The following is a 25,044-nucleotide window of genomic DNA, read 5'->3' on the forward strand; positions in this document are numbered from 1 at the left end:
ATGCCGAAGAAGAAGCGTAAAAAGCGTTGTCTACCAGTTTGCTGTGGTGGTAAGTGTTTTATTGTGATAACCCAGCATTTATAATCTCATGTCACGAAGAGAAATCTGTGATTGGTGTGATGAGATGGTGATCCCACTGATGGCCGCTTGTTTTATTTGAAAGACGGAAAACAAACGTTCCTTATCGTATATTATATTAAAAGTACATAGTCTAGCGACAGGCAGAAATTATTAGAAATTTAAGATGATTAGATGAGATCAGAAATGAAGCTAAACAAAGCAATAGTTAGCAGTGAACAAAACTTTAACTTAGAGCCTAAGTTGATAGGCTTAGGCCTAGATCTAGATTCATATGACATGAAGACGAAGGTAAGATTCGCGCCGATCGGTTTTTTTTTTGAGAAACAGGATAGATCTGCCTCCATGTATTAGGCTACCTGGTGTCAGCACCAAATTTATATTTATCTTTCTACGCTTAAGAACTTAACCCAGCCCTAAATAGTGCAATTCAAGTGGTTCAAACACGGTGTTGTCTGTTAATGTTTCAAAGTATTTCAGTCTATAAGTAGACTAACACATAATAGGAGTTACTACAAGGTGTAGACCTAGACTGCTGCTGGAAATGGCAGCAGACCAATGGCCATGGATCACATTGAACCACAGGGGTAGAAATTAGCAGCCCCTAGACTTGAACAGCATCCCTACTGCAGTCATTGGAGGGGGCTAGCATCACACAAATACCATTCCAACAAGCAACACTTGTATGGGCATCTGCTAACATGTGGGGATTACACCCCTGTCATGCCCCTTTTTGTTTTCTGAAATGAAAAATGTGTTTGAACTCTTTCAAGGTGTCTCATAATGATATAGACTTTAGAAATGCTGAATAATACCACAATATACAAACATTGTTATTTCATTTGTTTATTTTCCAGGGACAGTTTCTCCACTTGATGACTACATTGGTGAGCAATAAGTACTCTGATAAATCATGTATATATTTTAATGTCAGAAAGTATTAGTGTTGTAAGTCACCAGTCTGGAGCATGAGTAAAGAATTCCTGTGACTATCTAGTAAGACCTCCTATGAGACTCAGTTCCACAATGGGGATTCCAGGTTAGTTCAGTTGTCCCCAGCAACCTATGCTTGCTGTAAGAGGCTACTAAATGGAGAGGATGATCACTGGTCAGACTTAATTGATTGCATGTCATTGTGACCTACAGCATGAGACATTGCTCATTATATCAATCACTGGTCACTCAGTCAAGACTCATTTAATTACAGGCCTTGACCATATTGCTGGAAAAAACACTGCATGCAGCATTAAACAATAAACAAATAAAATACTAGTATCTAAGGCTGTGTTCTGTTATAAGCATGAAACATGTTATATTTTTATCACCACCTGACTCTAAAAGTCCAACCGAACCAGATTTCTTTTGTCTTTTTTGGGGTACATTTCTGCAACACATGTTTTCTTGTGTCTGCCCCCACAGCACCATCTCCTGATGAGTCCCTCCATACAGGAGAGGCTACAGAGGTGGAGTCAGGCAACTCGGAGGATCGGCAAGTCTGCCCCATATCTCCAAACTTCGCATTTTCTGGAATAGATGTTTCTAATTTAGATCAGATTGGTAAGTAGTATACACAGTGTATTTCTTTTTGTGTAGACCCATGAGATCCGGGGTAGAATTGATCTTCAGCAACCCATGCTTGCCGTAAAAGGCAACTATGCTTGTTGTAAAAGGCGACTAACGGAATCGGTTGGTCAGGCTCGCTGACTTGGTTGATGCATGTCATCATATCCCAATTGCGTGGATCGATGCTCATGATGTTAATCACTGGATTGTCTGGTCCTGACTCGATTATTTACAGAACGCCGTCATATAGCTGAAATATTGCTGAGTGCGGCGTTAAACAACAAACCAACCAACCAACTTTTTGTGTAATTTTCTTCATATCTTGATTGTGTGAAGAATAGTTCCTCTGTACCTCCTGCTTGTCTGAAATGAGGATTGGGTGGTCTATTCTGTGATCTGGCTGATTGGATGTCATGGTATCTTGATGGTTTCGCCTGGTCCAGACAGGGTAAAGTGTAATGGGAAATAATATTTCCATACGAATGTTTGTTATTTCTTTATCGAAGAACCACCACCAACACCTCCCCCCACCACACTTACTAGATTTACACATTATCCTTACCAAACCACATGAAGCCTCATGATATTTGTCTTTGAGCCTGCAAGGTAAGGGGGCAGAGGATCACAGTGGTGTTTGAGAGTGAGTAGGAGAGAATGGTTTTACACCAGTTTTAGCAATATCACAGCAGGGGACACCAAAAATGGGGTTCACACATTGTACCCATGTGGGGAATAGCATCAAGGGCTTCAACCACTTGGCTACCCCACTGCCCTCACAGTAGTGTAAAGACGCCCTCACAGTAGTGTAAAGACGCCCTCACAGTAGTGTAAAGACGCCCTCACAGTGGTGTTAAGACACCCTCACAGTGGTGTTAAGACACCCTCACAGTAGTGTAAAGACACCCTCACAGTAGTGTAAAGACGCCCTCACAGTAGTGTTAAGACACCCTCACAGTGGTGTTAAGACACCCTCACAGTGGTGTTAAGACACCCTCACAGTGGTGTTAAGACACCCTCACAGTAGTGTAAAGACGCCCTCACAGTGGTGTAAAGACGCCCTCACAGTAGTGTAAAGACGCCCTCATGTAGTGTTAAGACACCCTCACAGTGGTGTTAAGATGCCCTCACAGTAGTGTAAAGACGCCCTCACAGTAGTGTAAAGAGGCCCACACAGTAGTGTAAAGACGCCCTCACAGTAGTGTAAAGACGCCCTCACGTAGTGTTAAGACACCCTCACAGTGGTGTTAAGATGCCCTCACAGTAGTGTTAAGATGCCCTCACAGTAGTGTAAAGAGGCCCTCACAGTAGTGTAAAGACGCCCTCACAGTAGTGTAAAGACGCCCTCACAGTAGTGTAAAGAGGCCCTCACAGTAGTGTAAAGAGGCCCTCACAGTAGTGTAAAGACGCCCTCACAGTAGTGTTAAGACACCCTCACAGTGGTGTTAAGATGCCCTCACAGTATTGTAAAGACACTTTCACAGTAGTGTAAAGACGCCCTCACAGTGGTGTTAAGATGCATGATCCAGTGTTAGAATTTGCCACTAGTCCTGTAGTCCTTGTCAAACTGCCCAATAGTTAAGGTGTCATGAGGACTCGTAACAATGTTCCATTTGTAAGGGTTTTACTATGTGCTATCATTATAAGGACTATATATATAGTCCTTATAAAACTGTTAGTTTCTCCCACTGGTCTTCCCACTATAATTGGTGTGATAAAGAGATCAAACAGATTCAGAGATGAAATCTCCCCGAGGTGTTCCGGGTTAGATTTGTCCCCGCATGCAGCGGCCTATGCTTGTCGTAAGAGGCGACTAAATTGATCAGGTGCTCAAAGACTTGACTGCTTGTATGTCATCATAGTCAAATGGTAAGGGCAGTCGCTCAATATCCACCACTGGTTTGAGCCCAGTTGTGATTGTTCACAGCCTGCCGTCATACAACTGAAATATTCCTGAGTGTGGCATTAGCAACAAATAAACCAAACAGAACTGGGCAAGTCTAGTTACCATGATATTGCTGGAGTATTTACTCAGTCATGAAACAACATTCACTCACTCAGAATTGAACAAAACATAAATACCAAGCCACCATTTACTCCATAGCCATAGACAGTCAAGATTCTGCCCAAGAGAACCATCTCTCATTGCCTGAAGAGCCAAGTTCTGAAACCTCCGATGAGGGACAAGACACCAAGCTGACACCAGTAGCAGCAGACAGTAAGACTCCAAGAAGAGATGCACAGCCTCATCTGGGGACAGGTAAATGCTGGATAGTGTCACATGAAAACACCATTATCTCCTGCTCTTGTAGCGTGCCAGAAGACACTTTACGGACATGGAGCCTCAAGGGTTGAATCCATATCCCTGACACACAGACTGCAAATCTATTTACACCACAGGGGCTCTTTACACAATAATGCACAAGCCTGAAGCATGGCTTTACTTCTCATCTAAATCAAATTGTGCAACCTCTGCACGTGCATGTACAGGGAGTTACAAAGTAAAGCAACCTGCTGAAACAACAGCCAGGGTCCGGCTTGAGATGAAAGTCCAGGGATCCTTGCTGTTGCCCTTATGCTAATGTTAAGGATGTAGGGCTCCCTAGATTCAGATACTATGTGACAAACCTCAAGGACCCAGCATCCCCCAGCATCAACAGTGTTTGAAATTGTTTGGCTGCCAACAGGACCCACAGACTTTAGAAGCTTCAGGCCCTGAATAAATCCTTCACACCCTCATATATAAAACTGCAGCTTATTGTGACAAATGAAACGACACATAAATCTATGGCAGGCCATAAGAAGCCAAACAAATTTGCTACTCAGTTGCCTGACACGAGATCTACTTGCCACAGGCCTAAGGGCAGGCACTTATTTCGAACACTGTTAGAGCATGAGGAACTGGTGTCACATCATTCATCATTGAAAATTTGGAATAGTTTGTTAGAGTCTGAGGCACAAAAAATATGTTATTTTTTTAATACTGACTTCCATAGGAGGTCTTACTTGTGTGAGACCAAATGACATCTCCGAGATGTTGCTTTCCTGATCAATCATTGGTCAGTGGACACGCCAGAGCTTGAGGTGAAAATGTTCAAATTCTGTTTTAGCCTATTTTATACTTGAAAACATAATTTTGATTCTTTTTAGCACAACAATGCATTAAACTAGCAGTCAAAATATATTCCTTGGTTAGGATGTTTTTGAGTCCAAGGCCACAATATTCTGACATTGAGCAGAGGTAAACACAATGAATCCATGGTTCAAGGAAACATCTTATAACAACTAGAAAGAGCCTGTGGATCCTAAACTATATAATTGTTTCTATAATGCATTATGCTGTCGAAATATAAACACATGTATATTCGTGTAGATGTTTATTATTATATCTTATTTCGTGTAAATTTTGTTTGGGAAACATAATGGTAATTCTGACTAAAGCAGAGGAAACAAACAAGAAATGGCTATTTGATGATGATGGATTTGATATGGCTATCCAAGTTATGGTTTGGAACTGAAGTTTGCAGTGTTTTGGCAACTGGCAAATTTTTTATAATATTTGTTATTTTTTTGTCAAATCGAATTTTCAAGTTTATACTTTCTTTTGCCCAGCTGTTTATGTTATTAGTTCTGACATTGTCTTGTTCTCTCTACGAAGTGTTTCCACTTTCTGTGTATGATGCAATCACTAATCACACTAAAGGTCCTATTTCATTTCAACCATTCATAGTATGGTGCTTTGTTCATTCCCAGGATTACCCCCTGTCAATGAGGTCGAGAGGAGGTCACTTGATGCTGACTTTGACGTCTCAGCTGCACCAGCGCCAGAACCAGCACCAGCACCAGCACCAGCACCAGCACCAGCACCTTACCCTCCTGCCACCAGGTCATCTGAATCGGAGTCCATCCCCCTGGACCGTCCTGCATCATCAGGCAGTGACTGCTCCTCAGATGCAGATACTCGCAAGACATTTTGGGCAGAACAGGACTTCAGGACTGAAAGAGGTAACTTGCTTTTGTGCTTGATATTTATTTAATTGTTTAAATATTTGAGACCCTGTGGGAATTCTAGGTTGGAATAGGTATACACAGTGTATTTCTTTTTGTGTAGACCCATGAGATCCGGGGTAGAATTGATCTTCAGCAACCCATGCTTGCCGTAAAAGGCAACTATGCTTGTTGTAAAAGGCGACTAACGGAATCGGTTGGTCAGGCTCGCTGACTTGGTTGATGCATGTCATCATATCCCAATTGCGTGGATCGATGCTCATGATGTTAATCACTGGATTGTCTGGTCCTGACTCGATTATTTACAGAACTCCGTCATATAGCTGAAATATTGCTGAGTGCGGCGTTAAACAACAAACCAACCAACCAACTTTTTGTGTAATTTTCTTCATATCTTGATTGTGTGAAGAATAGTTCCTCTGTACCTCCTGCTTGTCTGAAATGAGGATTGGGTGGTCTATTCTGTGATCTGGCTGATTGGATGTCATGGTATCTTGATGGTTTCGCCTGGTCCAGACAGGGTAAAGTGTAATGGGAAATAATATTTCCATACGAATGTTTGTTATTTCTTTATTGAAGAACCACCACCAACACCTCCCCCCACCACACTTACTAGATTTACACATTATCCTTACCAAACCACATGAAGCCTCATGATATTTGTCTTTGAGCCTGCAAGGTAAGGGGGCAGAGGATCACAGTGGTGTTTGAGAGTGAGTAGGAGAGAATGGTTTTACACCAGTTTTAGCAATATCACAGCAGGGGACACCAAAAATGGAGTTCACACATTGTACCCATGTGGGGAATAGCATCAAGGGCTTCAACCACTTGGCTACCCCACTGCCCTCACAGTAGTGTAAAGACGCCCTCACAGTAGTGTAAAGACGCCCTCACAGTAGTGTAAAGACGCCCTCACATAGTGTTAAGACACCCTCACAGTGGTGTTAAGAGGCCCTCACAGTAGTGTAAAGACGCCCTCACAGTAGTGTAAAGACGCCCTCACAGTAGTGTAAAGACGCCCTCACATAGTGTTAAGACACCCTCACAGTAGTGTAAAGACGGCCTCACAGTAGTGTAAAGACGCCCTCACAGTGGTGTAAAGACGCCCTCACAGTAGTGTAAAGACGCCCTCACAGTAGTGTAAAGACGCCCTCACAGTAGTGTAAAGACGCCATTACAGTAGTGTAAAGACGCCCTCACAGTAGTGTAAAGACGCCCTCACAGTAGTGTAAAGACGCCCTCACGTAGTGTTAAGACACCCTCACAGTGGTGTTAAGATGCCCTCACGTAGTGTAAAGACGCCCTCACAGTAGTGTTAAGACACCCTCACAGTAGTGTAAAGACGCCCTCACGTAGTGTTAAGACACCCTCACAGTAGTGTAAAGACGCCCTCACAGACAGTAGTGTAAAGACGCCCTCACAGTAGTGTAAAGACGCCCTCACAGTAGTGTTAAGATGCCCTCACAGTAGTGTAAAGAGGCCCTCACAGTATTGTAAAGACGCCCTCACAGTAGTGTTAAGACACCCTCACAGTAGTGTAAAGAGGCCCTCACAGTATTGTAAAGACGCCCTCACAGTAGTGCAAAGACGCCCTCACGTAGTGTTAAGACACCCTCACAGTAGTGTAAAGAGGCCCTCACAGTAGTGTAAAGACGCCCTCACAGTAGTGTAAAGACGCCCTCACAGTAGTGTAAAGACGCCCTCACAGTAGTGTAAAGACGCCCTCACGTAGTGTTAAGACACCCTCACAGTGGTGTTAAGATGCCCTCACAGTAGTGTAAAGACGCCCTCACAGTAGTGTAAAGACGCCCTCACAGTAGTGTAAAGACGCCCTCACGTAGTGTTAAGACACCCTCACAGTAGTGTAAAGACGCCCTCACAGTATTGTAAAGACACTCTCACAGTAGTGTAAAGACGCCCTCACAGTAGTGTAAAGAGGCCCTCACAGTAGTGTAAAGAGGCCCTCACAGTAGTGTAAAGACGCCCTCACGTAGTGTTAAGACACCCTCACAGTAGTGTAAAGACGCCCTCACAGTAGTGTAAAGACGCCCTCACAGTAGTGTAAAGACGCCCTCACAGTAGTGTAAAGACGCCCTCACAGTAGTGTAAAGACGCCCTCACGTAGTGTTGAGACACCCTCACAGTGGTGTTAAGATGCCCTCACTGTAGTGTAAAGACGCCCTCACAGTAGTGTTAAGACACCCTCACATAGTGTTAAGACACCCTCACAGTGGTGTTAAGATGCCCTCACAGTAGTGTAAAGACGCCCTCACAGTAGTGTAAAGACGCCCTCACATAGTGTTAAGACACCCTCACAGTGGTGTTAAGATGCCCTCACAGTAGTGTAAAGACACCCTCACAGTAGTGTAAAGACGCCCTCACAGTGGTGTTAAGATGCATGATCCAGTGTTAGAATTTGCCACTAGTCCTGTAGTCCTTGTCAAACTGCCCAATAGTTAAGGTGTCATGAGGACTCGTAACAATGTTCCATTTGTAAGGGTTTTACTATGTGCTATCATTATAAGGACTATATATAGTCCTTATAAAACTGTTAGTTTCTCCCACTGGTCTTCCCACTATAATTGGTGTGATAAAGAGGTCAAACAGATTCAGAGATGAAATCTCCCCGAGGTGTTCCGGGTTAGATTTGTCCCCGCATGCAGCGGCCTATGCTTGTCGTAAGAGGCGACTAAATTGATCAGGTGCTCAAAGACTTGACTGCTTGTATGTCATCATAGTCAAATGGTAAGGGCAGTCGCTCAGTATCCACCACTGGTTTGAGCCCAGTTGTGATTGTTCACAGCCTGCCGTCATACAACTGAAATATTCCTGAGTGTGGCATTAGCAACAAATAAACCAAACAGAACTGGGCAAGTCTAGTTACCATGATATTGCTGGAGTATTTACTCAGTCATGAAACAACATTCACTCACTCAGAATTGAACAAAACATAAATACCAGACCACCATTTACTCCATAGCCATAGACAGTCAAGATTCTGCCCAAGAGAACCATCTCTCATTGCCTGAAGAGCCAAGTTCTGAAACCTCCGATGAGGGACAAGACACCAAGCTGACACCAGTAGCAGCAGACAGTAAGACTCCAAGAAGAGATGCACAGCCTCATCTGGGGACAGGTAAATGCTGGATAGTGTCACATGAAAACACCATTATCTCCTGCTCTTGTAGCGTGCCAGAAGACACTTTACGGACATGGAGCCTCAAGGGTTGAATCCATATCCCTGACACACAGACTGCAAATCTATTTACACCACAGGGGCTCTTTACACAATAATGCACAAGCCTGAAGCATGGCTTTACTTCTCATCTAAATCAAATTGTGCAACCTCTGCACGTGCATGTACAGGGAGTTACAAAGTAAAGCAACCTGCTGAAACAACAGCCAGGGCACGCCAGAGCTTGAGGTGAAAATGTTCAAATTCTGTTTTAGCCTATTTTATACTTGAAAACATAATTTTGATTCTTTTTAGCACAACAATGCATTAAACTAGCAGTCAAAATATATTCCTTGGTTAGGATATTTTTGAGTCCAAGGCCACAATATTCTGACATTGAGCAGAGGTAAACACAATGAATCCATGGTTCAAGGAAACATCTTATAACAACTAGAAAGAGCCTGTGGATCCTAAACTATATAATTGTTTCTATAATGCATTATGCTGTCGAAATATAAACACATGTATATTCGTGTAGATGTTTATTATTATATCTTATTTCGTGTAAATTTTGTTTGGGAAACATAATGGTAATTCTGACTAAAGCAGAGGAAACAAACAAGAAATGGCTATTTGATGATGATGGATTTGATATGGCTATCCAAGTTATGGTTTGGAACTGAAGTTTGCAGTGTTTTGGCAACTGGCAAATTTTTTATAATATTTGTTATTTTTTTGTCAAATCGAATTTTCAAGTTTATACTTTCTTTTGCCCAGCTGTTTATGTTATTAGTTCTGACATTGTCTTGTTCTCTCTACGAAGTGTTTCCACTTTCTGTGTATGATGCAATCACTAATCACACTAAAGGTCCTATTTCATTTCAACCATTCATAGTATGGTGCTTTGTTCATTCCCAGGACTACCCCCTGTCAATGAGGTCGAGAGGAGGTCACTGGATTCTGACTTTGACGTCTCAGCTGCACCAGCGCCAGAACCAGCACCAGCACCAGCACCAGCACCAGCACCAGCACCAGCACCTTACCCTCCTGCCACCAGGTCATCTGAATCGGAGTCCATCCCCCTGGACCGTCCTGCATCATCAGGCAGTGACTGCTCCTCAGATGCAGATACTCGCAAGACATTTTGGGCAAAACAGGACTTCAGGACTGAAAGAGGTAACTTGCTTTTGTGCTTGATATGTATTTAATTGTTTAAACATTTGAGACCCTGTGGGAATTCTAGGTTGGAATAGGTACCCAGCAACCTATGGTGATCGTTAGCACAGACTTGTATAACATATATTGTTTTATAGGTCCGTGTCCTAAGTAGACTGAGTGGATCGAGTGGTCTGATGAAAATGTAATAATTATGTATTGTGGCCTAAAATAACATGTGCATTTGTCATCAGAGATTGACATATAGTTTTAATATCAGCTTTAAAAGTTCATTCATGTTTACAACACTCACCCCTTAGTGTCAACTCGACCCTTCACCCCTAATTCTTATCTGTCCATGACGCTCCCTTCAATCACCCTATAGTGAACAGCTGGCACTTTAAACTGTCTGGTGTGGCCCACAAACCCATGGCTAAAGCATCTGTCTGCTATTCTTGTACATGCAGCTTGAGCACTATTGATGCATTAACCGTAAGGTTGGAGTACATTATTAGGATATTATTATAGTAAATTATTATAGTAAGTTCTCGTTTTCCGATAATTACCAGTTTTTTGCCGGTAGAATTAGGCATGGACCAGTAATTCATGTGACTACCAGTCCCTGTGGACTGGCAAATAAAGTCCTTTATAAATGTTTGTTGACAATAGTATATTCTTTAAACAAAGTCAGCCTGTCTGTTACTATCAGGATTTTCCAGTGTCTATTTTTAATTAAAAGAATTAATAACATTTTGCTATATTTGTCTTAAAATATTAAGAAAAAAGAGGCTGTACTTTGTGTGAATGACGTGTAGATCTAACTAAGTTACTTCAGAGATGACGTCATTGCATTGAACATGATGTTGAATAGTTAAATTTCCATACGATTTTCTATGTCTTGAAAGTGGGATTGACAAAACTTAGGATGGATTGGTAATTTTTAGAGTAAACAGTTGCCAGTCCACCAGGATTGGCAGTTTCAAAAGCTAGCAGGAACACTGGTAAATGGCAAACCCAATTGGCAAATACACATTGGATCTGATGAGAAAAGGTTTTAGGCTGACACCTAAGGGTAATCTCGATGGTGTGTGTAGTTTTGATCTGGGTTGCTGTCATCAGCCTGGGTTTGTAAGCTCCTTATTAACCTTCTGATCTGATAGAGTTGTGCTCTTATACTTTGGTGTTAAACATTAGGGTTGTGACAAGGATCCTTTTGATTTTCATTCCTAATACCGATGATGATGATGATGATGATGAAACATTAGGGTTGTGACAAGGATCCTTTTGATTTTCATTCCTAATATTGATGATGATGATGATGATGACGACGACGATGATGATGATGATGATGATGATGATGATTGATGTATCCATCACAGAGAGAAGTTCAACACCACGTCGTCCAAACAGAGTTCTTGCCATGGCACGTGAGAGCCGTGTGGGTCTAACACGGGAACTGTTCCCAAGCCCTCCTCCTAAGAAGAAGACTGTGAGGAGACCAGTAGAGAAGTGCACGCCAGACACCTCCAGCAGTGAACTGTCCTCAGATGCAGAAATGTACAGGCATCTTGGATTGAAGAAACCAAAGTCATTCAAATACAACATAGGTAAGATTGAACTTCCCATGTTACAAATACCATGTTGAAATATATGGACCCCAAATGCTTTTCTAAATGAAAAATCAGAAAAAATACAAGATAGGTCAGATTTAGCTTTAGCATGTGGGAATGTTTTGACACAAAAGTCTGCTCAATGCAGTGTGGACATTTTCAAGTTGGGTTCCAGGGCAGAATAAGACCCAGTGATCCATGCTTGTCATCAGATCAGACTAATGATGACAGCGTGGTTATAATGTATGACCAAGGGGTTTGTGTCAGCGTGCACCAACACCAATTGCTCATACTGTCAACCACTGGTTTTACTGTGAAGTCTGGATAATGAACTGGGAGTTGGACTTTAACATTGCTGCCTGGCATAAAACAACTTCAACTCAACTCACTGATACACAATACCAAAGTTTTCTGTTGTCTATATGCAGTGTGTACATTTGGATCTTGGTGAAATAGCTGACCAAGTGTAATACCCTTTCATTCACAGATGGAGTCATTAGCTTGAGGCAAGCATCTGCCAAAACCAACTTGCCATCAGTTTTTGTCAACAACTCGGATTCTCTTGTGGATTCCCTCCAGTCAAATTCAGGCAGCTCTACAGAACCTGAGCTTCGTAAACTCCTCGACATGAGCAAGAGTACTGATGAAGATGATTTAGAACCAGTTGATGCATTCAAGAAAGTGAGGCCACTTCCCCCTGTGAAGCACATGCGAGATCTGGATAGTCCTCCTAAAGTTCTGCTTGATATTACTCCAAAGGACACAAAGTTTCTGAAAGCAGTGAGCAATGGGTCATACAGAGCCAAATCCCCTCTCGCACCTATTCCTACCAGTCAAAAGGAGTGTGAGATCCCTCGAGATGTATCAGAATCACTTACCTCCAAAAGAATGTCAACACGTGGAGCCTTTGCATCTGCAGGTTCTGCTATTTTTCAAGAGGAGCAGAAAGTTCATTCCTTGAAACTCATGGGGAAGCCATCACAAAGGAGCTCAGATGTTAGAATCAGATCCTTCAATAAGCTTGATACAAGAACATCAAGAGGACCTGATCCAGTAAATACTGCTGAGACTAACAGGAGGATTGAATCTGTATCTCCACCAACAGCAAACCCTAGGCCATCCTTACATCCTTCTCCACCTGACAGAGAGGCACCAGAGACGGGGGCAAGGTCTCTTTCAAGGTTTCCACACTCAAGGGCACGAAGCAATAAGGTGTCGGAGAAGCGTATTGAATCTCCAAGGCAGACAGTGGACTCACAGAAACCTGACTCCACCACTTCTAGACTACGACGTCCAAAAGAGCATCAGTTCATGTCCTTTGGTAAGATGTCCGCATCAGTCAAACCAGAAGAGACATCAGTGGAATCTAACAAGGTCCTGGATTCTGGGTTTGGTCTTGGTCAATCAGTAGTAAAGGATCATCAATCCAGCCATAGATCAGGCTTTGGATCATATGCACCACGTCCACCAGTAGGGAAGGTGGCAAACAGACATGCCAAGTCATTCAACAGCATAGCTCCATTGCCTTCAACTTCCAACTCAGTGGACAAGCCACCTGTAGCAAGGAGACAGACAGGCTATGAGCAGGCTCAGTCTCCCAAATGGCAGTCACCCCGTGGACCTAAATGCACACCTGAAATGCTCACTGGAAGCCACACAAAGGCTGCAGACCTGAAAGATGGACTGCCACACTCTGTAGGATCCAAGAAAAGGATCCAAAGACTACCAAGCACCAGTAGGTTAGAAAATGTTCACTCCTCTGGTTCAAGTTCCTCTGAGAGCGTTGGTGTCTCTCCAAGACCAGCATGGGACATAATGAAAGCTGGTTCCGAACTTCGTGCTGAAGTATCCTCTTCCTCCTCCTATGAAAACAGAAACTCAAATCTTCCTCACAAGCCATCATCATCATCTGCAGACTGCTCAACTTACCCCACTTCAACATGTAAGTATTTACTATTTACTGTTTCTCACTGTTTTCAAAGCCACCAAGCCAAACTGTATTTGGAGATAATTTAATTTGTTTTTATAAACTGCAGCATGCGCCATCATCACAACCCAATTACCCTGGCAGGGTAGCATGTTAAGAATAGTTTCCTTTTAAAATCGGTAAGCTTGAGTGTCATTAAAAGTTCTTGTGAGATCTGCTGATAATGTTCCATATACTAAAATCAAGGAACATAATGCCAGAACACACGTTGTAACAATGGACTTCAAAGTTGTCACATCTTGTTGCTGGGACAGATGTATGGATATTACTGAGATAAAGAGATACATTTTGACAAACCTGTAGCTTGCCTTCTAATTGAGTATTTCTTTTTTCAGCATCACACCACAGACAACATCAGTAGGACGATGGGGACAGGTAGGCGTTATGTGGCTTGATCTTGGTAGATACATTTCTAGGTTTTGTGTGTTTTGACAATATGTTTTGAGTATCTGTATCCCCATACATCACATGGCTATTGTCTGTTTTCACCAGCAGAATCCATCACCATCTCATCCAGAATTTCCAGTGACAGATTGTTGAAACCTTATGTTGTGTTAAACTCTTGTTCTTCGAAGTTGAAACCCTGTGTTGTGTCAACTCTTATACTTGGCAGTTGATACCCTGTGTTGTGTCAACTCTTATACTTGGCAGTTGATACCCTCTGTTATGTCAACTCTTATACTTGGCAGTTGATACTCTCTGTTGTGTTAACTCTTATACTTGGCAGTTGATACCCTCTGTTGTGTCAACTCTTATACTTGGCAGTTGATACCCTGTGTTGTGTCAACTCTTATACTTGGCAGTTGATAGCCTCTGTTGTGTCAACTCTTATACTTTGCAGTTGATACCCTCTGTTGTGTCAACTCTTATACTTGGTAGCTGATACCCTGTGTTGTGTCAACTCTTAAACTTGGCAGTTGATACCCTCTGTTGTGTCAACTCTTATACTTGGTAGCTGATACCCTGTGTTGTGTCAACTCTTATACTTGGCAGTTGATACCCTCTTTTGTTTTAACTCTTATACTTGGTAGTTGATACCCTGTGTTGTGTCAACTCATATACTTGGCAGTTGATACCCTCTGTTATGTCAACTCTTATACTTGGCAGTTGATACTCTCTGTTGTGTTAACTCTTATACTTGGCAGTTGATACCCTCTGTTGTGTCAACTCTTATACTTGGCAGTTGATACCCTGTGTTGTGTCAACTCTTATACTTGGCAGTTGATAGCCTCTGTTGTGTCAACTCTTATACTTTGCAGTTGATACCCTCTGTTGTGTCAACTCTTATACTTGGTAGCTGATACCCTGTGTTGTGTCAACTCTTAAACTTGGCAGTTGATACCCTCTGTTGTGTCAACTCTTATACTTGGCAGTTGATACCCTCTGTTGTGTCAACTCTTATACTTGGCAGTTGATACCCTGTGTTGTATCAACTCATATACTTGGCAGATGATACCCTGTGTTGTGTCAACTCTTATACTTGGCAGTTGATACCCTCAATTGTGTCAACTCTTATACTTGGCAATTGATACCCTGTGTTGTGTCAACTCTTATACTTGGCAGTTGATACCCTGTGTTGTGTCAACTCTTATACTTGGCAGTTGATACCCTCTGTTGTGTCAACTCTTATACTTGGCAGTTGATACCCTGTGTTGTGTCAACTCATATACTTGGCAGTTGATACCCTCTGTTGTGTCAACTCTTATACTTGGTAGTTGATACCTTCTATTGTGTCAACTCTTATACTTGGCAGTTGATACTCTCTGTTGTGTCAACTCTTATACTTGGTAGTTGATATCCTCTATTGTGTCAACTCTTATACTTGGCAGTTGATACCCTGTGTTGTGTCAACTCTTATACTTGGCAGTTGATACCCTCTTTTGTGTCAACTCTTATACTTGGCAGTTGATACCCTCTATTGTGACAACTCTTATACTTGGCAATTGATACCCTGTGTTGTGTCAACTCTTATACTTGGCAGTTGATACCCTCTGTTGTGTCAACTCTTATACTTGGCAGTTGATACCCTCTGTTGTGTCATCTCATATACTTGGCAGTTGATACCCTGTGTTGTGCCAACTCTTATACTTGGCAGTTGATACCCTCTGTTGTGTCAACTCTTATACTTGGTAGTTGATACCTTCTATTGTGTCAACTCATATACTTGGCAGTTGATACCCTGTGTTGTGTCAACTCATATACTTGGCAGTTGATACCCTGTGTTGTGTCAACTCTTATACTTGGCAGTTGATACCCTGTGTTGTGTCAACTCTTATACTTGGCAGGTGATACCCTGTGTTGTGTCAACTCTTATACTTGGCAGTTGATACTCTCTGTTGTGTCAACTCTTATACTTGGCAGTTGATACCCTGTGTTGTGTCAACTCATATACTTGGCAGTTGATACCCTCTTTTGTGTCAACTCTTATACTTGGCAGTTGATACCCTCTATTGTGACAACTCTTATACTTGGCAATTGATACCCTGTGTTGTGTCAACTCTTATACTTGGCAGTTGATACCCTGTGTTGTGTCAACTCTTAAACTTGGCAGTTGATACCCTCTGTTGTGTCAACTCTTATACTTGGCAGTTGATACCCTGTGTTGTGTCAACTCATATACTTGGCAGTTGATACCCTCTGTTGTGTCAACTCATATACTTGGCAGTTGATACCCTGTGTTGTGTCAACTCATATACTTGGCAGTTGATACCCTGTGTTGTGTCAACTCTTAAACTTGGCAGTTGATACCCTCTGTTGTGTCAACTCATATACTTGGCAGTTGATACCCTGTGTTGTGTCAACTCATATACTTGGCAGTTGATACCCTCTATTGTGACAACTCTTATACTTGGCAATTGATACCCTGTGTTGTGTCAACTCTTATACTTGGCAGTTGATACCCTCTGTTGTGTCAACTCATATACTTGGCAGTTGATAGTGGTTGGAACCACTGGTTGTGTTGATTCTCTTTCCCAATAGTTGGAACCCTCAAATGTGTTGATTCTATATTGGGGCAGTTGGAACCCTCAGATGTGTTGATTCTATATTGGGGCAGTTGGAACCCTCAGATGTGTTAATTCTATATTGGGGCAGTTGGAACCTTCGGTAGTTTTGACTCCTATTCTTGGCGGTTGGTGCCAAGGGTATAGTTTTCTCTCTTATTCTCTCCAGTCGACAGTGTTGACTTTTTCCTTTTCTCCATCTTTGTATCATACCCTCGAGAAGAACAAAATATATATTTTTAGTAGTAATCCTTATCAAACTAGATTTAATCATAAGATTTATGATAACTATCATCAAAACAAAGCTACAGTACACTTACCATTATATTATTAGGAATGTGATGGTTAAATGCCATATTGATGTCTTTTACTTTGATTTGATTCCTCACTGTTGAAACCTGCTTAACCATCCATAAGAGGTCAGGTGAAACCCTAGGGACCTTTGACTGGCCAGTCAAATGTAATCTTTAAAAAATGATTGGTATTTTTTTCTTCGTGTTGTCAACATATTTTGTCAGTTTCTGCTTGAATTGACTACCCTAAGACTCCAGTTGAGTTTTGGCCAAATGAAGGACACACATGCTCCCTGAGAAGTACACAGACTTAGGGGTAGATGACATGGTCTGTGAAGGTATGAGAGAAAGTAGTTTGTGTCTGTATGGGAGACAGTATTTCCTTTCTATGGGAGGCAGTATTTTGTGTCATTGTGGGAGGCAGTATTTTGTGTCTGTATGGGAGGCAGTATTTCCTGTCTGTGTGTGGGAGGCAGTATTTGTGTCTGTATGGGAGGCAGTATTTTGTGTCTGTATGGGAGGCAGTATTTCCTGTCTGTGTATGGGAGGCAGTATTTTGTGTCTGTATGGGAGGCAGTATTTTGTGTCTGTATGGGAGGCAGTATTTCCTGTCTGTGTATGGGATTCAGTATTTTGTGTCTGTATGGGAGGCAGTAGTTTGTGTCTTCATGGGAGGCAGTAGTTTGTGTCTGTATGGGAGGCAGTATTTTGTGTCTGTATGGGAGGCAGTATTTCCTGTCTGTGTATGGGATTCAGTATTTTGTGTCTGTATGGGAGGCAGTATTTTGTGTCTGTATGGAAGGCAGTAGTTTGTGTCTGTATGGGAGGCAGTATTTTGTGTCTTCATGGGAGGCAGTAGTTTGTGTCTGTATGGGAGGAAGTATTTCCTGTCTGTGTATGGGATTCAGTATTTTGTGTCTGTGTATGGGAGGCAGTATTTTGTGTCTGTATTGGAGGCAGTATTTCCTGTCTGTGTATGGTAGGCAGTAGTTTGTGTTTTTATGGGAGGCAGTTTTTTGTGTCATTGTGGGAGGCAGTATTTTGTGTCTGTGTGGGAGGCAGTATTTTGTGTCTGTATGGGAGGCAGTATTTCCTGTCTGTGTATGGGAGGAAGTAGTTTGTGTTTTTATGGGAGGCAGTTTTTTGTGTCATTGTGGGAGGCAGTATTTTGTGTCTGTATGGGAGGCAGTATTTTGTGTCTGTATGGGTGGCAGTATTTCCTGTCTGTGTATGGGAGGCAGTATTTTGTGTCTGTATGGGAGGCAGTATTTCCTGTCTGTATGGGAGGCAGTATTTTGTGTCTGTATGGGAGGCAGTATTTCCTGTCTGTGTATGGGATTCAGTATTTTGTGTCTGTATGGGAGGCAGTATTTTGTGTCTTCATGGGAGGCAGTAGTTTGTGTCTGTATGGGATTCAGTAGTTTGTGTCTGTATGGGAGGGAGTATTTTGTGTCTGTATGGGAGGCAGTATTTCCTGTCTGTGTATGGGATTCAGTACTTTGTGTCTGTATGGGAGGCAGTATTTTGTGACTGTATTGGAGGCAGTATTTTGTGTCTGTATGGGAGTCAGTATTTTGTGTCTTCATGGGAGGTAGTATTTTGTGTCTGTATGGGAGGCAGTATTTTGTGCCTGTATGAGAGGCAGTATTTTTTGTCTGAGGTTGAGATGCAGTATTTTGTGTCTGTATGGGAGGCAGTATTTTGTGCCTGTATGGAAGGCAGTATTTTCTGCCTGAGGTTGAGATGCAGTATTTTGTGTCCAGTATATACTCTGACATGGAGATGAATTGTGCCTGTGTAAAACTGACCACAGTATCAGGATGTGTCGGGATACAGATGCAGCTAGAGTAATTTCAAAGTGGAATTCTTTAAGTTTAATAGATGCAATGATTCTTTTAACATTTTGGAGCGGAGTTTTTGTTATGTAGACACAGCTTTCCCTTTCTTTTGGGAAATGTTTTGTCTATAAATATTCTAAAGCAACAGAGATTTTGACTAAAGGATGTTGAGTGTCTCAAAAGGACATTTGGTGAAATAGTTTCAGATAGTTTCAATTTCAGCATGATGATTATTAAACCCTCGGCGATATCTTTAAATTAAAGTTACTGTTTAAATAATGTTTTCTACCTGATCAGGCCAACATAAAGATACTTGTGTTTTAAGGTAACCTGAAATTAATGGGTTGGTGTTTTTCTTTCTGTATTAAATAAATTTTTTAAATGTTTAAAACAGATGGCTTGCTTCGAACTGCTGTTAGTTGCAAAGTTCTTCAAATTTGTTGGTCAAACTATCTTCAGCAACAACAATAATTTCTTTATGGCTGTTTCCATTTGGGTTGTAAATGAAACAGGTTTGAAACACAAGTATGTGTTTTTACCTACAATTATCCCTAAAACTGCTGCTCATGGTGCTGTGGATGTTGACGATGATGATGATGTTGTGGATGTTGAAGATGATGATGATGATGATGATGATGTCAGATGATGATGATGATGGCAAAAAGGACAAGGAGGAAGTTGACTCGCAATTTCTGTATAATATTTGACATGTTTTTATAACAATTTCTGTATAATATTTGACATGTATTTATAACAATTTCTGTATAATATGTGACATGTTTTTATTACAATTTCTGTATACTATATATGTGTTTATTTATGTCAGTCAGTTGTTGACATGTTCATTTCATTGAATGTGATATTAGTACACTATATTGTCCTGTTGATTTTGTAGTCCAGATGCAATCCACATGTAATGGCCACTTTTTCCAGGTTTTTTATACCTACCAATGGCATAAAAAAATTCAAGACACTAGTATTTGCTGATCAATTTCATATTATGTTTTGTTTTACCTTTTGCATGCTTTTCAACAACAAAGGTTGGTAAGAAACTATCCAAATTAAACCAAAGCAACTGATAATGGCTATACATAATGATCAAGGTTTATTTTAAGAATGGCAATCACTGCCTATCAATTCACTATCATTGTACATCTGTAGCTATGTGTTGTGAACAGCCTTATAACTTAACAGCCAACAGAGAGGATGGATACAGCCTGCAAGGGTCAAATGTTGCTTACAAGTCAAGAGGTATATTTACATGTAATGGAATTTACCAATCAAGCCATAATTTTCCGGTCAGGATCCTGTTGTATGAACTTGAATGCTGAATGAAATTGTTGTTATTACATGATCTTTGATGTTAACATTCTACATAAACCTTTTCTGTGCTGTTTTGTTTGGTGTCTTGCTGCTTATTATCCCCCGCCCAACAAAGTTGGCGGGGGATAAAGAAATGGGTTCCGTCCGTCCATCCGTTCAATATTTTTTCATGAAACTTTGCAGGTCTGTCAAGTACATGCTGAACTGGTGCCTTTTGCTATTTTGAATTTTTATTTTGTACGTTTCCATGGCAACAAGATGGACTTACCCCGGTAGGTTCTGTGAGGGTAGGGTTCATTTCTGGAGCATAACTCTTAAACCGTTCAATATTTTTTCATGAAACTTTGCAGGTTTGTCATGTACATGCTGAACTGGTGCCTTTTGCTATTTAGAAATTTTTACTTTTTACGTTTCCATGGCAACAAGATGGACTTAGGTTCTGTGAGGGTAGGGTTCGTTTCTGGAGCATAACTCATAAACCGTTCAATATTTTTTCATGAAACTTTGCAGGTTTGTCATGTACATGCTGAACTGGTGCCTTTTGCTATTTAGAAATTTTAGAAATTTTTATTTTTTACGTTTCCAAGGCAACAAGATGGACTTAGGTTCCAAACTCTTACAATTTCCATTTCAAGTTCCAACTCGGTTAAAAAAGGTTAGGGTTTGTTTAGATTTAATTATGTCATATATTCTGCAACAGGGGCAGGGGAAATAGCCACGTTAGTGGCAAACTCTTGTTGTTGTTTTTTGTGAACAAATTGCAATATTCTACCAACTCTCACCTGGCAGAAAGTCAGTGAGCTTGTCATGGTGCACTGTCTGGTTTTTCCATCAAGTGCAAATTGAATTCAGATCCTATTCTAAATATGTCCGACATGGCAGCCATATTGAAAACCCCATAAATGGCCGAAACATGTCGGAGAATAACGTACATTGAATAATATACTAATGTACATTACACCACAATCTATCAATAATATTCCCTCACTGCTCGGTGCTGTTATTTCATTCACTGTTTCTAATATGTGAACAATATGCCCATCTTTTTAAGGTGCTCATGTTTTCAAAAATGCGAACTGCTAACTACAAAGGTTACTTTCAGTCTTACATATAGTGGGAACATCACAAATTTATTTGAAAATATCCCACCTGCATATGTTATTTTGGATGTCAAAATGATAGTGTAGTTTTCACAAAAGGTTTGTGTATTTATTGAATCACCCCTTTCATGCAAACTGATGGAGTATTTGCTATCACATGAAACATTTAAATACAGGGCATTATAAACAGACACTTTGTGTGTACTATAGTCAGTTATGGTGTCATATGCAGAAACTGGCTAGATCGGATGTAGTTTTCGCAAACACTAAATTGTAATGAGATTATTGTCACATAAGTTTTCTGTGCTGTCGCGAAGATTGAAGTTTCATAAAGTTATTGCTTTATAATTCAGGTGAGCTACAGAATCTTGTTGCTCTGGGTTTTTTCAAAGGTGACATGGGCTTTGATCCCGCCCAGTTCAATGTGAACAAAGTGAGTGAATGCAAAGATGTCAGATTTCAGTTGTCATGGCAAGTAATGGAGTCGAGGCAAATCAGCGGTTGATAGCATGAGCAACAATAGACGCTATGACGACATGATGCACAGGAGTCCGTATCTAAAAATAGATGCCCTCATGCATATTCATGACCATCTCCACACGCAAGTCCGTGTGGAGATGGTCATGAATATGCATGAGGGCGTCTATTTTTAGATACGGACTCCTGTGCATGATAGTACAATGAATACATTGTTTGCTTTGTTTGTTTGTTGTTTAACGCTACACTCAGCAATATTCCAGCAATATGAAGGTGGCCTGAAAATAATCAAGTCTGGATCTGACAATTTCACGAATGGCCATATATAATGGACCAGGCAAACCAGACTGAAAGGTTCAAATCCATGTAAAATCATCTCTAAATCCAGGTGACACCACACATAGGAACAAGGTTACTGGTTTGTCATAACAGTCGTCAATTCTAATGAGATAAACTCCATATGGTTGATGGTGCTGAAACAGAGTCAGACTTGTAATTGGCATATCCTGGAACATGACTCCTGACGGCAGGTGGCAGAACCTGATCACTGGGCTTCTAAACATTTATCCATGTGGAGACGACACTCTGGGTGTATCAAGTCACAAATAACATTGCTCTTTAAAGACTCAGTCAGCAGTATTCAAGCCAATCATGGTTACCTGTCAGTAATCGAGTCTGAACCAGACAAATCAGTGATTGATATTATGAGCAACATCACATCAGGGTGCGTGAAATCAACAAAGTCGCCAAACCTGACAAACACAGATTACTGGGGACTTACATTCTGAGCCAGCCAACAAGGGAGTCACTAGTACTTGATACACAACTTGCCTATCACCCCTCTTCACAAGATTCAGTTGAGGTGAAATGGGGCTTACATCGCGTTCAAGATTTAGCTATGCGCTTGTACGTGTGTGGCTGCTTGTACTAGTCTGGACTATTGTCGACTTTATAGTACTAGACCACTAAGAAACCATGCCGCAGTTTAACATGAATACCTACTCAGACACTATATACTGACTCCAAGCTGACCAGTCCTTGTTTTCGCCCCTTAATGCCGAGCAGGGTAACAACAAGTACCATCTTAACGTCTTGGTATGACATGGTTGGGGATCGAACCAGCAACATTCCACTCTCCGTACAGACGCTCTACCACTAGACCATGAGGTGGTCTCAAAAGACAAAAGAGAACAACTTCTCCAATAAGTCTAAATATTTTATTACGGTATTCTACAAGGTTGTCTACAATCAGCATCAGCAAACCCATACAATCAGCTTTGTACACATAAACATGTACACCGGAGCCTAGTTACATTAACGTCTCCACCACAGCTATGTTACTCCCCTGTATAACATTGAAACATAGCAACTAGGTTTTCAGGTGGTGAAAAATTTAAGTTCTTGAGTGTGTACATAGCCAGCAAATAATTTATAGCCTATTACCGACTATTCAACCAACGCTCCCATCACATACAGTACATCAGACACAGTATATAAACAAAACACAAACATCAACATACTTACTAATTTTTTTCATTCAGCCTCTTGCACAAAGCTATACTAGGAGGCAGGTTCCCATGTTGTATTGAACATTAATACATTCAAATCTGATGACATGAAGATGTTTGACATGCTATTTCAACAAATATCCATCAGGACTGTTTTAAAAATAATTTCTAAATATTTGATTTTTTGGTTGGGTACTTACCTACTTAGGCCATACTCCATCGAAGAATTTGAAATTCAGTAACATCAAAATCACAAATAAAATCTGTATACATGGTCATGCTCAAAGGTCATACGTCATAAAATCGAAATTAAAATTTAAAAAATATGTTAACATTTTAGTAAAAACATTAAAATATTGCACCTGAGGAATTCACAAATGACAGAAAGAGGCAACAATAACTCAAAAATCATTTTTCCTTCAGGAATTATTGAGAATTAAAAAATGGGAAAAGACTTTTGCAAGATTGATCAAATCGTTCATTTTTTTCTTTTCAGAAAACTATGGTCAGGTTTCAACAGTTAAAAAGCATCTTCTGTGTGGAATGTAACTTGACCCAATTTTATCAAATTAAATACCCATTTCTTCATACAACAAACAACAGACTTTGAGTGTGTTGATGGTGACCCGTACAATATTTTGCAAAAAAATTTACTACAATTCAATTAAATTTAAAATAAAAAAGCTCATTCAATGCCATAAAAAAATAATTGCCCATACTAAACTGCTGTGGAAACTGATGTTAGTGTACAGTTGTGAGAAAAAAATATTTACAAGCTAAAAAAATATACTTTGGTTTGGTAAATGGCAAAAAGAAAATTTACTAAAATTACAAATAAATTCATCAGATGATGAAAAATTTCACAATTACAAATTTGGCAAGATCTATCAGATAAATCATGTTAAAAGCTGGATATTGGCCTTGCTCTACCAACCTTTTGATCAAATGGACAAATATTAATGAAGTTCTTTTCCATCTCAATTTACATACTAAAAACATTTTAGGTGCATGACGGTTGTGTTTTAACAAGTTCAAAATATCACCATCACCATCAGGGGATTACCTGTACAATGTACACAAATTGAAACCCGTCTGATGTTTTACCAGTGGGATGCACATACACAGTACACACCTACAAAATCCTGCCTTAAACAATTTACTTGAATATGATGCGTATATCTCAGTTGAGATGCATGACTCGATACACTATTATCGGATTAGTATTTGTTAATTAAGGAACTCAAGTTAAAAAGTCAACCAATAAATTAACAAAAAAACAAAGGTATCACAAAACTGCCTGTAACAAAATGATCTTGCAACATCTGGCAGTGTATTTGAAAATGTATTCGAAAGTTTACCATAATGTGAGACAGGTTTACATAACACTGAGATATAAAACAGCCGGACAAACATCTAAACTGAATTTACAGAATCATTTAAAAGTTGAATCTATTCAGCCATGAAATAAATACAGTCTTGTATTGTTTCCATTATCTACTGTTCATCTCCACAGCCAGAACATTGATCTCAGTAATTCTGGATGGAAGAATATTTCATTCCAATCATACATAGTTGTCATTCAAGTATCAGACCTGTTGATTCAAATCGTTGATGTAACGTAAGACTTATTGAAAAAGGTTTGTGATTTCTCAAGACCAACCCCTATTCGTCATTATATTTTAAAGCACTGTTTAGAATAGACTCTTCCAGCTCAAATTTCGATTTTGCATCAGATTCCAACTTTTTGTTCACTCCATGCTATTCGTGGTGTGCGTGATTAGCAGGGGACCCTGCATGTTCATCTCTTCGAGCTGCTGTGGGTATGGCACATTAGAATCAAGCTAACACACAATAGTTCTTATTACTGACAATCCAGGAATTACGATTTAAAGTATAAAGTTTAGAGACTCATGCAAGTCTATAATAAATC

The 25,044-nt window shown here is 40.6% G+C and overlaps 1 pseudogene; it reads left to right on the plus strand.

Annotated features, from left to right (window-relative positions):
* Window positions 1-12,797, plus strand: LOC139477051 (serine/arginine repetitive matrix protein 1-like; annotated as a pseudogene).
* The last annotated feature ends 12,247 nt before the right edge of the window (window positions 12,798-25,044 follow it).

This window comes from Haliotis cracherodii, unplaced genomic scaffold (assembly GCF_022045235.1).
Source record: "Haliotis cracherodii isolate W230 unplaced genomic scaffold, xgHalCrac1.p SCAF_30, whole genome shotgun sequence".
Classification (NCBI taxonomy): domain Eukaryota; kingdom Metazoa; phylum Mollusca; class Gastropoda; order Lepetellida; family Haliotidae; genus Haliotis; species Haliotis cracherodii.